We start from the raw sequence: 18,706 nt of genomic DNA on the forward strand, positions 1-18,706 counted from the left end.
AGGTATGCAAAATACACCAGACTATCTAACTCTATACTTCAGAAATGAACAATCTTTCATAAAGACAACAGATGGATACAACAAAACTACTTTCAATTCATGAGGGGAAAGACTTGATTAACAAAGGCATATGTTGAGAGGTACATGGAATAAATCATGTGAAAGCAGTACTGGCTCTAGGCTTTTGCAATGAGAAGTGGGATGGGACTGGTATGCAAATTAGCAAGCAATTGTTGTGTCTTTATTAAAGAAATTAAATTCCATACTTCAGAAAAGCAATAATGTAGGAGATTCAAGATGCCTTTTCAAAGTGTTCAATTGCCAACTCTTCAATAGCAAAGGTCTGGAGACCTTTGTTTAAAATGAAACAACATGCTGACAACAAACAGAATTCCCCTTTTAAAAAACAAAAAATAGGCTAGAACCGATGACATTTGCCGTTTTAAAAACAAAAGCCAGTTTGGAACGAATCACACTTCCTTTTAAAAAATGAAAAACCAGTCTAGCAAGTAGCACAATTCCAAATGTAAAACTAAGGGCACGTGGGAAATCTTAAGTAGGTTATTTTAAGGTAAATCCATGCTCTGTAAACGAAAGTTTTCTAGAGGAAACAACAAGAAAGGACTATGTTAATCCAAGCAAAATTAACTTTCTCTGAAAAAATGTATTAAACAGTTTTTTAAAAAGTTTTTTTTCCAATTTTTATAAAACTAACATTTTGATAATATATATATATAAAAAATCAAATCAAAACAAAAGCAACCCTCTCAAACAGAAATCTTGTTTTTTTTTTCTTATTTATTTAATTACAGCTTCTTGCCCATCTGGGGTATTTGGCTTGAAGGGCTCAGGTCTGTTCTTTGCTGAGTATCCGTAACTCCCTGAAGTGACTCTACTCAGAAGAACAATTAGGGTAAGGTTTATGAGGTTTAAATGGGTCTAGCTTTCACATTTCCATGATGAGCACTAAGGATGCTGATATTATCAAACTACTTTGTGTGAAAAATGCTCAAAATGAACAATAATGTGGGGGGAGGCAGTACAAAACGTTAAGATAGTCTTTTTGGCCATTTCTACACTAGGCCTGATCCATTTCTAACAAAGCTTGTCAGCATAGAGTCCTCCAGAATCAGCATTGTAAAGAGTTCAACTGCTAGTGAAATTAGGATGAAACCATCCCAGCACAGTTAAAGAAAACATGATCAAAAGGTATGTGTGCCCCCTTTTTTGCTAGCAGTTAAATTATTTTCAACATAGTCCAGCAGCATCCATTGCTAACAAAGAGCCATCATACTCAGTGGATCAATTTTCCAGTGCATGTGGGACCTCTGAATCTGTAATTCCTAAGGCTGCTTTTTCTGTTCTCCGACCACCTGAGATTTGAAGAGAGGCTGTCAAGTACTGGAGTTAATACACTATTGAGAAGAAATTAGCTACTTTACAAATCTCTCAGGGCTGTTTTGGGCTGCCTGCAGATGGACAGTACTGGATTGGGTCAGATCTGGAAGGGTATCTTCACAACCACAAGGACTAAAGATATTTATATAAAACATACTCTTGAAAATAAAACCTTGAATTCTGTAGTGACACACATTCTTTCATGGATCCTCTACCGTGTGAAAGGGGTACCATTACCAATACAAGTGTTAGGGATGTTTTTCTTTCATACTTGAAATAATCAGTGCAAAATCTTCTAAAGTTTAATGCTAAACTTCACCTTCCCAGCCCTAGGAACCTCTTTCAAGTGAAACAGATTTCTCCCCCCTCCCCCATGCATAAGCATTTGAGACCTGTACTTTGGCTGTACAGAAAAACAGAAACATTCTTTCTGAGTGGGATAAAGAGTACTCAGAAGAAAGAGAACAAAAGCTCTTTTGAAGAAGTAAAGGGAGAAAAAATGTGAAAGCTGGAATCAAGGGCACATAGGTAGCAAAGATGAATACGTGGGCTTAAGAAGGCTGGTCCAACCCAGAGAGCCATACTCATTATTTACTTTCCAGTGGCTTAGACAAAAATTGCAGTTCAGTAAAAACATGGAGTAAGGACTACAGGATTTGTCCTGTTCAGAGGAATTATAAAACAGAAGCAGGTTTACAGGTTTGGGCCCAGGTTTTCACTAGTGCACATACAATGCCCAGTGCACACTAGTATGCAGTCAGCATACCGGGGTGCTGTCCATGTCTCAGGCTTGTAGGCGCTATGATAAAACAAATAATTAATATAGGTTATGAAAGTTTGGGATTTGTGCGTGCATATATGTACACATGCACACAATCCTGACTTGCGTATGTGTTTTTGGATACTGGGCACACAAGCTGGAAATGTACGAAGTGCACATGTGCTCACTCTTGAAAATTTGGGACTAATGGGTTCCGTCTCCCTTCCCCCTAAAATGCTGGCATTCACACATAAGCCTTCTCTAGCTTTTTTTGTCAGTCTCTCCCATTTCCCTGCCTACAGGCTTATCTTACATACAATACTGGAGATCAGTCCCTAAAGTCACATTCCCTCTAAAGCTACAACTAGCTTATTTACTGTTGCTGAGTTTGCTATACAGATGACTGTGTGTCACAGAGGCATTTTAGTGGAGGGGCCCAGTCCCTTTTTATAAAAAAAGCCGATTCCTCAGTTTAGGTTCAACTATTGCAACTTTCATCTTGCTGGTAGCAAGGAAAAAATAATTTTGTGCATCATCTATCAACTTTGGCTACTTCTCAGCAAAAGCTCCATTAGCAAATTTGACTAGATGTGCTTCTGAATCCCAGAATACAAGACAAGAGTCTCTTTAAACTTGACATGTAAATTGCCCTGAGTAGGGAAGTGACTGCTGCATTTATTACCCACATTATTAGCCAATTTGTCAGCTGAAGCTGAAACCACTCACTTGTTCTGCCAACTAAAGAAGTTATGGGAGCATCCCACATCAAAAAGGAAAGGCAGGAGATAAACTGGGAGAAATTGATTTGTGATGCATCTCCAAATCACCAGGTTATGAAATGTGGAAAGGACAACAACCCTCAGATAGGAAAACAAAATCCTTAATGTACTAGCAAGTTAATAATTCTTTTCCCCTTCTCTTGTATTCCTTTACCAATGGCCTGGCTGAAGGCAAATGCAATTGGGTAGTTAGTATTTAATTTGTCAATATATGGAAAGAGGAGTGTGATTATAATTGTACTAGGTCACTTAAGTACTGATGATTTTTGACCCAAATGGTTACCGTGTAAGGCTAAAATAAAGAGAGACCTCAGATGCCAATTCAATAGCTGATGACACTTTTGAAAAACCCTCCCAACAGCTCAGTAGTACCAACATTAAAACTCAAATAGCTCTCTGTCCTCTCATGATAACAGCGCTCGGTTCTATGAACAAGGCTGCTCGCTTGCCTGTTTTATCTGGCACTGCTCCCTACACAAAATCAATCTCCAATTCCTTTTAATGTTTAGCACTAAATCCAGAAAGCAAAACAAAGCATAGGGAGTCTCGCATTTATTATGGAGACTCTTGCATCTCGCTTCAGGGCAGCCTTCTAATCAAGGGAATGAATAAACAGGCATTTACTTACTTTCAGGGAACATGGGAGACAGCTCAATCTTCTTGAAGTCCAGCACAGAGAGAGGGCCTCCAATTCATAAATCAAAACATTAGCAGCCTGTTAATTTACCCTGGCAATTATTAAGATGTAAAGGAGATTGTATTACTGTATTTATTGATGGAGGTTTGGAAGTAAAATAAAAAGCGCCTTAAGTTTCCACCTTAGTGGAAAATGGCAATATCTGGTAACCCACATTGAATTACTAAGGGCAGGCATATAGAATAATATCCTGATTTAACCTCTATGTCTATCTTTAACATATGGCATAGTGGTGTCTATATATCAAGGAGTTCAGGATTCATTGATTCTGATTATACTGTAACATATATATGTTGAAACTGAAAGAAGGCAACAGTAAGTGTGTTAAAATAGTCAGGCCAAGTTCATATCTGGAGAGCTCCAATGAAGTCAGTGAAGTTACACCAGTGGCTATACATTTTTATTTCACTAATAGACCACAGGAAAGACAAATTTTCTGATTGTATGCAGCTTGTATTCTCCTAGCCACAATTTTACAGTGCTGAAGCAGGATTTCTAATTTAATCTGGTCATGTCTCACAATATTTTGTTTTTTTCTTAAAACTTCAACTCCTGGAGTCATGGGATTACATGAGAATTTTAGATTTCAGTTTTTATGAAACAAGTTTCTAGCTCCCATGGTTGCAGGGCGGGGGGGGAGCTTGAAAATCTGACCAAAGGGCACCCTAAATGCTGAAATAGAATCATATACATTTGGGCTGAAAGGGATCTTGAGAAGTCATCAAGTCCAGCCCCCCTGTGTTGAGGAAGGACCAAATAAACTTAGACCGTGCCTGACAGGTGTTTGTCCAACATGTTCTTAACCTCCAGCGATGGAGATTCCACAACCTCCCTTGAAAGCCTAATCCAGTCCTTAACTACTCTTATAATTAGATCATGTTTCCTAATAACTAAATCTCCCTTGCTGCACATTAAGCACTTCTTGTTCTACCTTCAGTGGACAATGAGAACAATACCAGAAAGCAAATAAAAAGACCTTCCCCCTTTGTTTTTCTCTATTAAAAAAAATCCCTCATTTTTAAGTCAATCTCATGTTTTTGAGCATCTGATTTATGATTTTTGAATGTTCAGGGTTGGCAATATAGCTAACCAAACCCTAAATGCATTTTGTACAATAGCTCATTTGATATATAGTAGCTCGCTGCATTAGAGTCCTGTAATATCTGGAGAGGATGATTTGTTCTCTGGATAGGAATCTAAACATTATATTATGTATACTGTGTGCAGCACGGGTGTAGAAGAAGGTATTTTAAAAATAAATGGAAATTTTGACAAAATTCACTTACTTTTTTTTCTATTTTTTGGCCAATTACTGTTGAAATTTAAAATTTTTGACATTTCAAAAAAGGAAGAGAATTTTCAAACAAATGTTTCAAAAATATTTCCCCTTTTCTATTTAACCTGCTCTAGTTTAGAATCACAGATTATATCTATAATTAAATTTACTACAAAAATCAAGATGCTACCCAGGGCTGTTTCTCCACAACCATGACAATTTTGATGGGGTCATCACATGTTCTGCAAACTCTCACAGCAAAAGTGAAAATATTAAAGGGCTAGTATGATAAATGTGATACGATGGTGCAATGTTACAGTGTAAAGCATCATAAAAACAGCTCTCTTCCTGCTGTCTGAATAGTTAGGCTCAAATCTGTGCAGAAAATCAAAGATGCAGAGAAATAAACTGTTCCAAAATATTATATGGTTGGGTATTTTTAAAAACATGTGTTTGCTTAAAAGTAGTTTTTGTTGTGATATTCCTGAATTTGGCTCTCATGTAAAATAAAGGCCAGAAGGTACTGGCTTAAGGCAGATCCTATTATGACAGGTGCTATGGAATCTACTACCATTCCCATCCCCTGAACAAACAGGTCTAACAAGGAATCTTATTAGTGACTTGTGATGTCCTTGGCATTCCGGATCTAATTCTTCCCTAACTACTGTTCTATACTGTGTTGTGGATTTGTAACATAGGCAAACATTTACTAGGCATTTTGTGAAACAAATAGCACAGCATACAGCCTAAGTGGTCGGGTTAGACTCTGGGGAAATACAGGTGGGGAAGGGTAGGAGGACACATTCTACCCCAAACCAAGGATGTGGTTGCAGAGCCCTTTCATGGACATTTCTTCAGTTCCATTGCTGAAGCAGCTCTGTGGACCCGTAATCCAGTCTCACCATGTAATCCAGCCTCATCATTATTATCTTTGAAAAGTCATGGAAGATGGGAGAGATTCCAGAAGACTGGAAAAGGGCAAATATAGTGACAATCTATAAACAGGGAAATAAGGACAACCCAGGGAATTACAGACCAGTCAGCTTAACTTCTGTACCAGGAAAGATAATGGAGCAAATAATTAAGCAATCAATTTGCAAACATTTAGAGTATAATAAGGTGATAAGTAACAGTCAGCATGGATTTGTCAAAAACAAATCATGTCAAACCAACACAATAGCTTTCTTTGACAGGGTAACAAGCCTTGTGAGTAGGGCTGGAGTGGTAGATATGGTATATCTTGACTTTAGTAAAGCTTTTAACACTATCTTGCATGACCTTCTCATAAACAAACTAGGTAAATACAACCTAGATGGAAATACTATAAAATGGGTGCACAAATGGTTAGAAAACTGTTCCCAGAGAGTAGTTATTGGTGCTTCACAGTCATGCTGGAAGGTCATAACGAGTGGGGTCCCACAGGGATCAGTTCTTGGTCCAGTTCTGTTCAATATCTTCATCAGTGATTTAGATAATGGCATAGAGAGTACACTTATAAAGTTTGCGGATGATACCAAGCTGGGAGAAGTTGCGAGTGCTTTGGAGGATAGAGTTAAAATTCAAAATGATATGGACAAACTGGAGAAATGGTCTGAAGTAAATAGGATGAAATTAAATAAGGACAAATACAAAGTACTTCATTTAGTAAGGAACAATCAGTTGCACACATGCAAAATGGGAAATTACTGCCTAGGAAGGAGTACTGCGGAAAGGGATCTGGGAGGTCAAGTTAAATATGAGTCAACAGTGTAACAGTGTTGCAAAAAAAGAAAACATCATTCTGGGATGTATAAGCAGGAGTGTTGTAAGCAAAACATGAGAAGTAGTTCTTCCGCTCTACTCCGCACCGATTAGGTGTCAACTGGAGTATTGTGTCCAGTTCTGGGTGCCACATTTCAGAAAAGATATGGACAAATTGGAGAAAGTCCAGAGAAGAGCAATAAAAATGATTAAAGGTCTAGAAAACATGACCTATGACGGAAGATTGAAAAAACTGGGTTTGTTTAGTTCAGACAAAAGAAGACTGAAAGGGAACATGATAACAGTTTTCAAGTACATAAAAGGTTGTTACAAGGAGGAGGGAGAAGAATTGTTCTTCTTAACCTCTGAGGATAGGACAAGAAGCAATGGGCTTAAATTACAGCAATTTAGGTTGCTAGGAGGTTTAGGTTGGACATTAGGAAAAAACTTCCTAACTGTCAGGGTGGTTAAGCACTGTAATAAATTGCCTAGGGAGCTTGTGGAATCTCTATCACTGGAGATTTTTAAGAGCAGGTTAGACAAACACCTGTCAGGAATGGTCTAGATAATACTTAGTCCTGCCATGAGACAGGGGACTGGACTAGATGACCCCTTGAGGTCCTTTCCAGTCCTATGAATCTATGTCAGAAGAGTCTGTGGCTGACTTTTGACTCCATCAACCCACCCATGACCATTCCATCCCAGATACCTATCCCTTAGCAATGTAGAGAACCCCTTTCATATCTCCTCTCTTGGACAACAGAACTGCACCAGTTTAACTGGCTGCCTAATTCCAATGATCATTGATCCAAAGACAAGACCTGTAAACACACTTTAATTCGTAACTGGTGACTTAATAAAATAAGGAGCCAGGTCTCCACAGGATAAAGCCAAGACTAATACATTAACATCCTGTGTCATCTCATTCCTGTATTCACATTCATGTTTTGAGAAAGTGATTTAAATTAACATTTCTCTGCACACTTCACTGACAGTATCTGCACTTTGTGTACTTAAAATGCAAGCTTTGGGCAAGGATCATAGCACAAAATAACAGGTACAAATTGCAAATACTGAATAGAAAAATTAATGATATCAGCACAATTTCTGGAGGGGACAGTATCAGCTAGCTTTAGGCCCCAAATTCTGAGCTGTCTTTTACAAAAGCCTAATATGAATAGAAATGTTTTCATGATTTCTATAAATATCAGTGAAATCTATATTCTTCCCCCAAACCTAAACATTTCGCTGTATTGTTGTGATCCCAAAAGACAACAGAGATGAAAAACAAACTATAAAATTGACTAAAATTTGAGAAACTTACATTTTGCATTTCAATAAGCGTGGAACTATGAAAGAAGCAAACCAGAAGTACATTATTTGTCTAAAGCTTTTTAAAGTTGAATAATAATCCTATCTGTTATCAGGAGCCTGAGTTACAATGTTTTATTGCCACAGGGAAAATTCACAGCCTGGCTAGACAGCGCTGCACCAGCTAACTGCATTACGGGTAGTAACAGGGGGAGAGCTGAACAGCTGCTATGTCCCCACCCCACACAGCTGGCAGGGAGTAGGTCGAGTCTTAACTCTGGCCCCTACCCAATGCGCCTATCTGTGCTGGTTTACTCGGGAGCATATGCAGCACCAGGCAATACCTATTGTGGTTTAATGACTCTCTGACTCTGTGGATATGGGGAAAGGGTGATATATCTTGACTTTAACAAAGCTTTTGATACTATCTCCCACAGTATTCTTGCCAGCAAGTTAAAAAAGTAGGGATTGGATGAATGGACTATAAGGAGGATAGAAAGCTGGCTAGATCGTCAGGCTCAGTGGGTAGTGATCAATGGCTCGACATCTAATTGGCAGCCGGTATCAAGCGGAGTGCCCCAGGGGTCGGTCCTGGGGCTGGTTTGTTCAACATCTTCATTAATGATCTGGATGATGGGATGGATTGCACCCTCAGCAAGTTCATGGATGATACTAAGCTGGGGGGAGAGGTAGATATGCTGGAGGGTAGGAATAGGGTCCAGAGTGACCTAGACAAATTGGAGGATTGGGCCAAAAGAAGTCTGATGAGGTTCAACAAAGACAAGTGTAGAGTCCTGCACTTAGAATGGAAGAATCCCATGCATTGCTACAGGCTGGGGAATGACTGGCTAAGAGGCAGTTCTGCAGAAAAGGACCTGAGGATTACAGTGGATGAGAAGCTGGATATGAGTCAACAGTGTGCCCTTGTTGCCAGGAAGGTTAATGGCATGTTGGGCTGCATTAGTAGGAGCATTGCCAGCAGATCAAGGGAAGTGATTATTCCCCTCTATTTGGCACTGTTGAGACCACATCTGGAGTATGGTGTCCAGTTTTGGGCCCCTCACTACAGAAAGGATGTGGACAAATTGGAGAGAGTCCAGCGGAGGGTAACAAAAATCATTAGGGGGCTTGGATACATGACTTATGAGGAGAGGCTGAGGGAACTGGGCTTATTTAGTCTGCAGAAGAGAAAAGTAAGGGGGGATTTGATAGCAGTCTTCAACTACCTGAAGAGGGGTTCCAAAGAGGATGGAGCTAGGCTGTTCTCAGTGGCTGCAGATGACAGAAGAAGTAGCAATTGTCTCAAGTTGCAGTGGGGGAGGTCTAGGTTGGATATTAGGAAACACTGTTTCACTAGGAGGGTGGTGAAGCACTGGAATGGGTTACCTAGGGAGGTGGTGGAATCTCCAGCCTTAGAGGCTTTTAAGGCCCTGCTTGACAACGCCCCAGCTGGGTGATTTAGTTGGGGTTGGTCCTAATTTGAACAGGGAGTTGGACTGGATGACCTCCTGAGGTGTCTTCCAACCCAAGTCTTCTATTATTCTATGATTCTATGGAGCAGCAGGGAGATCAGGGCATGAATCATAATCTTCCTTGTGGGCTACTGAAAAGTCAGCAAAGCAATGTATTGTCCCTAACACAGGCCTTGTGACAATGCCACCATTGAGCCCATACACATTTATTGTTTTTAAAGGATTTCAAATCAGGCTTCTTTGCACCTACAGTTTTGCATCTGCAAATTATTACAGGAGCAATGTTATGCCTTTGTATTTGTAGGCACCACTGATATCATCTGGATGTTTATGTACCTGACTGCACTTACAACTCTGATACGGAGATGTTTAAATAACATCAGTTTCAGCTGCAATTATTTCTGTCTAAAAATGGGACTATTCATGAAACAAATGGCTACTAAGCCAAACTAAGGGGATCAGAATCTGGTCCTAGGAAAACTATAGTTTGCATTTTCAAAATTATTTACCATGGTGACAACTGGGAAAAAAAAAGAAAAGAGTTGAACCTAATCAATATTTGTAGGCTTACATTTTAATACCATGTGTGATTCAACTGTGAAATTAATTGCTACAGGACATCACTGAGGTCATGATATTATCAAGAATCAAAAAAGGGTTGGATATGTATATGGCTATCAACACTATCCAGAGTTATCATAATTAATGGCTACCCATCTTAGAAGGAATACTAACCTTGTGCTCCAGGATTTGCTGGCTCCTGGGTCTGATCCAGTCTAGCAGTTCCTAAGTTACTGTGTTGAAGGTGGAATGTTCAAAAGCGCTAAGTACTGGACTAACTGTCCTTCCATAGAGCACAAAGGTACGATGTTCTTCTATTGACTTCAGTGGGAACAAAGTTAGGTCACTGCTGAGAATTTTTGAAAATGTCACCCTAAAATTATATGAGCCCTCCAATAGCAATTTCCTTGTTTTGAGTGAGCAGTGTGGCCTCTTTGTATCATGATGATGACAATGTTTTATTATTATTTTTTATACATAAACCTCGAATACCACAAGAACCCATTGGGATCCCAAATAATTTTCAGTCAGATCTCCCTTTATTTTTCAAATCAGGAAGAGTAATCAGAGTCTGTTCTTGCCAGTGTATTGGTACTTGCTGTATTTTAAATGCCAAAGAAAATATGAGTCAAAACAAGGTAATTAAAAAAGGAGAAGAAATGAAAGATGGAATACACCTGCTTAGCAGAATTTATAGTTTAAATCTCTTGGCTGTACCAATCACTTAGAACATTAATTTGCCTTTTAAAGGATTAATGCCTTTAATTAAGTTTATGAAGTAATTCCTTAAAAGCTAAGTCTGTATCTGACAGAGTAATGCTTTGTTTTTTAAACTAAATCTTTATATAACTAGCTTTTGGGGCTTTACCACATAAGAAAGTCTTCTGAATTAGTTTCAAATAATAGGTGGTTTCCTCCATTACATTTTCTATGTCTTCTGTGCTCTGTTGAGGAGATAAAAAGAAAAGCTATGTGTCTCAGTGCTATGCACTATAATTAGCACAGAATTCTCTGTCCCCCTGAAAGGGAAACACTAATAGAGTAACTGTGTCTAATAAACATGCACCCTCACTGGCTTGCTTTTCTTCAAAGTCATCATGAATGAATGACTTCTGTTTTCCACAGGAAGATGGGGAGAAGGAGATAGGGAGAGAACCAGCTTGAAAATACACATCCTAAGTTTACATGCTCTGGAGTTTGACAGTTTTTCATAAGCTAGGCCAGTGGTCCTCCATCTTTTATGTTCTGTGGACCACTTCATCAGAAAGAGATCTGCTTATGGATCTTCTCCGCCCACTTTATTCTCCATATTTTGGCTCACTAGAGCAGGCTCCATAGTATTTTGGTGGCCCATGGATGACAGTTTGAGAGCCAAATGCATAGAAGGTATAATGGACCAATATTTCAAAGAATTTGTGTGCACACATTAGATGACTTATTCACAGTTGGCTGAGCACACAGTAACAGTAGGATCCTGATTACTTAAAACATCATTATCCATTTTTCCTTTCTAATGAATTGCCACACAACTCTCTGTTCCACCGACTCCATGTATACTGACCTCTGATAATCAGAACCTCCAATTATCCATACATGTGAGCAGTTTCCCAAGGGGCTCAGATAATCCGTTTACTATTCTTCTCAATTTGATACCACAAATATTGTTATTTCAATGCACACCAAGTGTTCTGTGCTTCCAAAATTTCCCCCGCACTCTAGTACACCGAGATAACATGATGGAGACACTAGAAAGATTTTTCCATCTAAAATTTTTGAATAATAAACATCATTTTAAAAGATATCAAATGTTATCCTTTTAATGAATGTCCCTTTTGTTATGTTAGTTGTAGTTCCCTGAGTTTTGTTCCAGGACTGTGAGCATGCAGTGACAGAGGTAGTCAACATTTTTCCAAATAGGAAAAGAATTTGTCCAAAACTATTTCAAATAAAGTGAACTGTTTTAAGAAAGCATTTTTTTATTTCCTGTGTTTCATCATCAACAGTAAAATCCAATAGAAAAATCAGGATATTCTTTCTATTTTTTCCACAAAATCATGTTGAGACTCTGTTATTTGTGACTGGTGACCAAGTTTTGTTACAAGTTGCTAAGTGGTGTTCTATGATTAGGTGAGTGTACCCATATTGTGCAAGGGTGTGATCAGCTCAGCTGATCCACATGTCTCAGAGGTTGAGCTGATGCTCTATTTGAGATGGTGCTTGGGGGTAGGCTCAGATACATTGTATGACTGGCTTTCTGCCTGTCAGGTTTTCTATGGGACAGCTGAACCTTCACACCCCCTGTACCCCAATATTTGAGGAGAGGGAATGGTTTTGGGGCTAATGTTCATCTCACTGACCATTGCAATTTGCAGCTCTTTGGTTGGGCATATTCTTATACAGGGATTCTGGGCAGGCCTTACACATTGTGGACCTGACCATCAGCTACTTAAGTTCCCCGTAGGACTGCCAGAGCTTATCTTACTCCACATCCTCTGAATCTTTGATAGGAGGGAACAGGGATATGCGGCTGGTATTTCTGCCACTGAGCACTGAAACTCTTTACGTGGGCTTTTTGTTACATAGGAGTTCTGGGGAGACTTTATAAATTGTGGTGTGGACCATCTGCTACTATAGTTCTCTGTAGGGCTGCCAGGGTGGTTCCTCCAACTCTTATGTCCTCCATATTATCCTCTTCCTCCTATGACACCACCTCACACCCCCTCATCTACTACCCTTCCATTATCCTTGGTGATTATATTTTTGACATTGTGTTTTGTTTGTTGGTTGGCTGGTTTTTGTTAATGTGTGTTTGAAGCTGAGGGACCACCCAATCTTCCCTTCCCCTGCCCAACTGAAAAATACACTCCAGGTGGCCATCCTTATGCTTCTACCAAGTAGAAATGTCAAAATTTAAATGGAATCCAAATTGCAACATTTCATTCATTTAAAATAAATACTTGGTTTTTTTTCTTTTTACAGTTTGTGATGCAAAAGCACTGGAAATTTTGGTTTTGTTTTGTAGGATTTTTTGGCATTTTATTCCAGTTTGGGATGAAAATGATATTGAAATTTCCAGCTAAACTGACATTTCATTTTTCACCAATTCTACACAGTAGTGCTATCGATTGTCCAGTCAGTTAGTTGTGGCTGTGTTGAAATGCCAACCATTGTTTCTTCAGAGAAGAAGTGTGATGGAAATGCAAACTAGTTTACTTTGTCATCTTGGCTAATGATTTCAATTGAGCTATCGCACTCTATACCAGCTGAGGACCTGCCTAGTTGTCAAAGCTGCAGCTTCAAATCCAGTCCCTTGTTACAATTTGGATTATGTCACCGCTGAACTCATAAGGAAACAATGGCAATGAATGCAAATAGGCATTGGGATATATTTCTTTGGTTTAAAGAGGCATCTCTTGAAATAAGCTAAACAAGCTCCTCAGTGCTGGGAAGAATGTTGTGATAGAACAAGTTAGCTGCAACCTCCTCTTGGTGGGGGTCCTACAAGATTCCAGTGTAACTTGAAAAATAGGAATCACTGGTTGTGAAAAAAAGTGTCAAACCCTGCTGCTGTTTTCACCGACAATATCTTATGAAGCCCCCTCTAGAAACTAAAGTTTCCCTCCTCCTCTCTTCGTGGAACCTCTGAGAAAGGGCAATGGTGACTATAGAGCCAACCCTTGCCCAGGAGCAAATCATTGCTTGTGGAGGGAATTACACATTTATTCAGCAGTGCAGCTGAGTCTGGCCCATCACATAGTGTGTGTGTGTCCATATTCCATTGACTCCCTGTATCTTATCTCCTGAGAATACGAGATTCTGATTATCCAGACATATTTGGTGTTGTGCAATCAATTCACAAAATCAATAATATACCTGATTTGTTAACACACCCCTTTTTTCATGTCTTGAATCTATGTCCTCATAAGGCTAGTAGGCTACACAAAGTATTGCCTGAGACTGGATTTTTTTTTTTCACCCAAAAGTTATAACTTAGAAACAGTGTTTTAAAACAATAAATCATTTAAAATTTCTTTTTTAATACACCTTATTCTATGCCAATGATAGTTCCATGAGTGGGTATGCATGTGTGTGTGCGCACGCATACACACAGACAAAGCTATAGCTGTATCAGTTTATATGTTTTCTTTCGGATTCTTAAGACAGTTTGTTTAAAATGTTACAATGCCTTTTCGAGTCCTTTTCAGTCTTGAATGGAATTGGTTTCTTCTTTTTATAGCGGTGACAAATTGTAGTAATAATAATAATAATAATCATACAGTACCTTCCATTTCCACAAAAGTGTTCAGGCATCATACACACAAAATGCAGCTTAGCTCAGTCGCACCTCAATCACAGCTAAAATGTCTTTAAAATTGCAAAACTGATACTATCCCTCAAATCTAGCAGAGTATCAAAATTCTCCAGTCAAATTTTCCAAAGCCACCTGTGAAATTGAAGGCTCAAGTCCTGATTCTGTGAGGTGCTGAATGTCACATCTAAGGTGCTGAATGCCCTTAGTTGCCATGAGAGTTCAAAGAAGTAAAGTCTAGAGTGCTGAATACCTCAAAGAATCAAAGTCTTAGTTTCTTGCAGACATATAATTTTTCGGAAACTGTATTCATGCATACACTACATTTTCCTAGGTTTTTCACACGCAACTTGGTCATGGAAAGTTGTGCTATGTTGGCAGTTGTGCCAAGTCGGAAGATGGGCTTAGGCCACTTTTAGCTAAATTTTAAAAATGAGCTTCAAACCAGACTCTTAATTTGTTCTTTCAGTTTTTCAAGCATAATAATTTAAATGTGAAATTGTGAGTCCACAAAGACCGTCACACACACACAAGTTCTATCTCTGAGAGTCAATGCTAATACAGTTGCAAAATTGATGGTGCAAAAGATAACAGAGGAGATTTTCAACAGCAAATATGGCGGTTAGATGTCTTCATGTCAACAACTTTAAATGGGAGGAGTTAGGTGACAACTGCCATTTGTGCCTTTGAAAATCTATCTTAATATCTACACAAAATTAAACGAGCATTCAAAAGTGTAGATGTAAATTTAGTGCCCCCTCCCTTGCCTGTGCCTAATAGACTAGCATTCTGCTGTTGTACATAGGTGTAGTTCTGTTGATTGCAGGGGATCTATTGCAGTTTACAGCATTTGAGGCTAAGGCCCCATATGTTTAAAAAGTCCAGAGCTTTTCCCAAGCTAAAAAGGGATTCAGAGGGGCCTGGGGCAAAGCAATTTCGGGGGCCCCTTCCATAAAAAAAAGTTGCAATACTATAGAATACTATATTCTCGTGGGGGCCTGGGGCAAATTGCCCCACTCCCCCCCCCACCCCCTCTGGGCAGCCCTGAAGCTAAGAAGGCAGAATGCTGGAATCCAGTACTGAAGTTGCAAGGATATAGGCAGCCTGGACAACACTACTCACAACCAAAGCCCCATGCCCTCTGAATTTAAGGAGGCAACTAGTGCATCAAATGGCATAAGTGCAGGAGTGGGGCCAATCCATTACATGCATTGGATATTAAAGCTAAACCCCCAAAGCCATGCAAGAAAAAAGACAATGCATAGAACAAAACATTATGCAAGCAAAATGTCCTCTGGCCATTCTCAGTAATAGTCACTTTGCCTCATTCTGCACCTGCTAAGCTAGATCAATTTCTTGGCAATGTGAAATAGAACAGGTTGTTTCCTCATACTGACATGCTTTCTAGTCTGGTCAGGCAGCCAAGAGTGTTTTCCTTGTGAGTATGCTGCAGCCTCCAGAATCCAGAGTGAGTTTAAACCATACCTCAATTAGGTTAGGGTGACAAAGGTCCCGATTTTATAGGGACAGTCCCAATATTTTTCTTATATGGGCACCTATTACCCCTCACACTCTGTCCCGATTTTTCATACTTGCTGTCTGGTCACCCTAAATTAGGTACATAACAAAATGACTCCTACAGACTTTGAGCATGCAGATCCTGAGTGTGCCATGCAAGAGACCTCTTACACTGGAAGGCCCTCTGGTTATTATGCATGACTATCAGTACTACGATATCCTATACTTACCATCACAAAGTTCCAGGTGGTGATTTTCATGTTAGAATGAGAGGGGAACACAATATAGTTTCCCACCAGGAATTAATGTTTCCAAAGCCTGGCTTGCAATGAGGCACCCCATCATGAGATTGCCTCTGATCCTTACAGTCAATGCTTAGGATTCTTGCAATATACATTTAAAAACACTGCCCCATGTTTTTTTATTTTTCCTACGGAATCTCTTCACCACTCAATCCATCAGGAAGAATACTCATAAGCTAGCTAAGAATGTTTCAAATACATTTCTATGAACTCATACTCCTCCATTTGAATGATCTCCACCTCTCATCAAGGCTGATACTTCATCTAGCATATTACATTAATCTCATCTATACTGTTAGCATCTAATTAGACTGTGAGCAAGGATTGTTTGTATAATGCAGAACACACTCCGCATTCCACAAATGCAATAATAACAACAATAAGAAGAAGTATCTCTTGGGGAAAAAATTGTGCTGAGCCTTTTACCAGATTTTTGTGCATCTAGCCACAAATATTGTAATCACGAGGTAGGTAGAGCACAACCTAAAAAAAAGACAAGTCACATACTGTGCTTTCAAGTTCTAGTTTCACCTGGAAGACTAACTATGAAAAGTTCACAGACTCAGGTTATGCAGAAGAGACAGCCCCACACATTTTAGTCACTGTTCATTTGTCTGACATGTTAGTGTCACAGCAGTGAAGGGTGAGAGACTAAACCACCCCAGAGTGAGGCTTCCAGTTCCTTTTTGTTTAATTGTACGATAAAAGACAATGAGGGAAAACAAACCCCTAATTGTAAATTTAAATCCCCCTGACATGCAGCCCCAAGCCTGAGTTCTGACCTCATCCTTGCACTTGGACCATCAGCCTGCCTACAATGCTGGGGTCACTCTCTAAAAAAAGATGCAACTGTCTCTTGGGCTTTGATCTACATGACCGGACATTTTCATTATGTGACACTTTAAAGGGTTTTCTTGGGAGATCATAGATCTTTACCCCAAAGCTCTCTCTTCCTAACAATCTGCTAAAGATAATTGAAAGTGTTTCCTGTTCTTTTTGTAGTATGCATCCAATTAAGATAATCCACTTTAATCCTTCCATTGCTCTAAAGAGAACTGTCATTTGGCTGGGACCTAGCACTATGATCCCGACTACCTGAGCTCATTAAAGATCCCATGACAAAAGAGCAGGGGGGTTATAACTGCAGTTTCCTGGTAAAATTCTAGTTTGGATAATTATACTCTGCCTTCCTAAAATTATACTCTTCACTTCCTGTCCTAAGCTGTTGTTATTGATTATTATTTAGTATTTTTATTACTGTAGTATATACGAGCCCTAGTCAAAGTCCAGGCCCCCACAAAGTCCAGGCCTATGAGATTTATGAACACAGATTTTAAAAATAGCCCCTACCCCAAGGGGTTTACAATCTAAGCATAAGACAAGAGACAAAAGGACACAGTCAGACAGGGTGATACAAGCAAACAATGATACAGTATTGGTCATTATGATAGGCAGTGGTCTCTTCACACTAGCAGCCTAACATCTGGCAAGTTTTATGGAGGCACCACAGCAAAGAAAAGTTTTGTGGTGGGATTTGAAGGTGGCTAATGAGGAAATTTTGTGGCTATGAACAGGGAGCACTCCCTAAGCATGTTGGGCAGCATGGGAGGAATCTGAAAAGAGATTCTTTGAAAATGTAACAAGTGGACAGTGGAGGATGACGTGATTGACCGATTGAAGGTGAACATCAACAACTCAAAAGTTAATGAAAGATGATAAGTATTACCCAGGGTTCCCCTTGAACCCAAAGCTCTTGGTAACCCTTGTTACCCTAGCTTCCACTGAATCCCAAGCTCAGGATAACTTTACTCTTTGCGCGTTGGTATCAGGATAAACCGATGGAGACGCAGCACCTCCGTCTGCTATATGGCTGGCACAAACACATCTAAACCATGTGCTTTCACTTAAAGCCAGTACTTTTTTAGTCTCCAGTATTCCCATTAGAACACTTTTACTCCAAGTCACTGCTTTGTTTAGTCTCAAGCACACACAAATGCAATAGGTTATAGAGCACCTCAAGCTGCAAAATACACCTGAGGATTCCCCCTCAGGAGTTTGGAGCAGTCTTGGGCAGATTTCCAGTGGCCAGCTTTCCATCCACGGCTGGGGATTTTTTCAGTATGTCCACAATGTGATCTGCTGACTCAGACTTCCAATTCCCCATTTATACCCCAAAACGTATAAAAACATGCCAATCAAAAGTATTACATAGTTGATAAAATGGAGCAAAAGCAAAGGTTACAAGGTATGCCAAAAACAGGATGGGGTTTTGGGGTCTTTAGTCTGGCATATTTCCAGACTGCCTGTTTTTCGCAGACTTTCACCCCCACACTACAAGAAAAAGGCATAGAAGGTCAAGTTCAGGGCACAGAGGGTCAGGTTCACCCCTCCTCCCTCGCGACTTTGCCTTAACTAAGCTAAATTACTACAAGACCTACTAAATAACTATTCCTAGCAATAAGCAAAATAATTGATAGTCCATCCCAATAGTTGGCAGTGGCTTAGGCACCTGGTTGTTTGTTGCAATGCCCTTCTGCATAGGTAGTGTCAGAACTGACTCTGAAGGAATTTATAAGCTGTGTT

The sequence above is a fragment of the Terrapene carolina genome, unplaced genomic scaffold, assembly GCF_002925995.2.
Source record: "Terrapene carolina triunguis isolate 2854851 unplaced genomic scaffold, T_m_triunguis-2.0 Scaffold96, whole genome shotgun sequence".
In the NCBI taxonomy this organism is placed as follows: domain Eukaryota; kingdom Metazoa; phylum Chordata; order Testudines; family Emydidae; genus Terrapene; species Terrapene triunguis.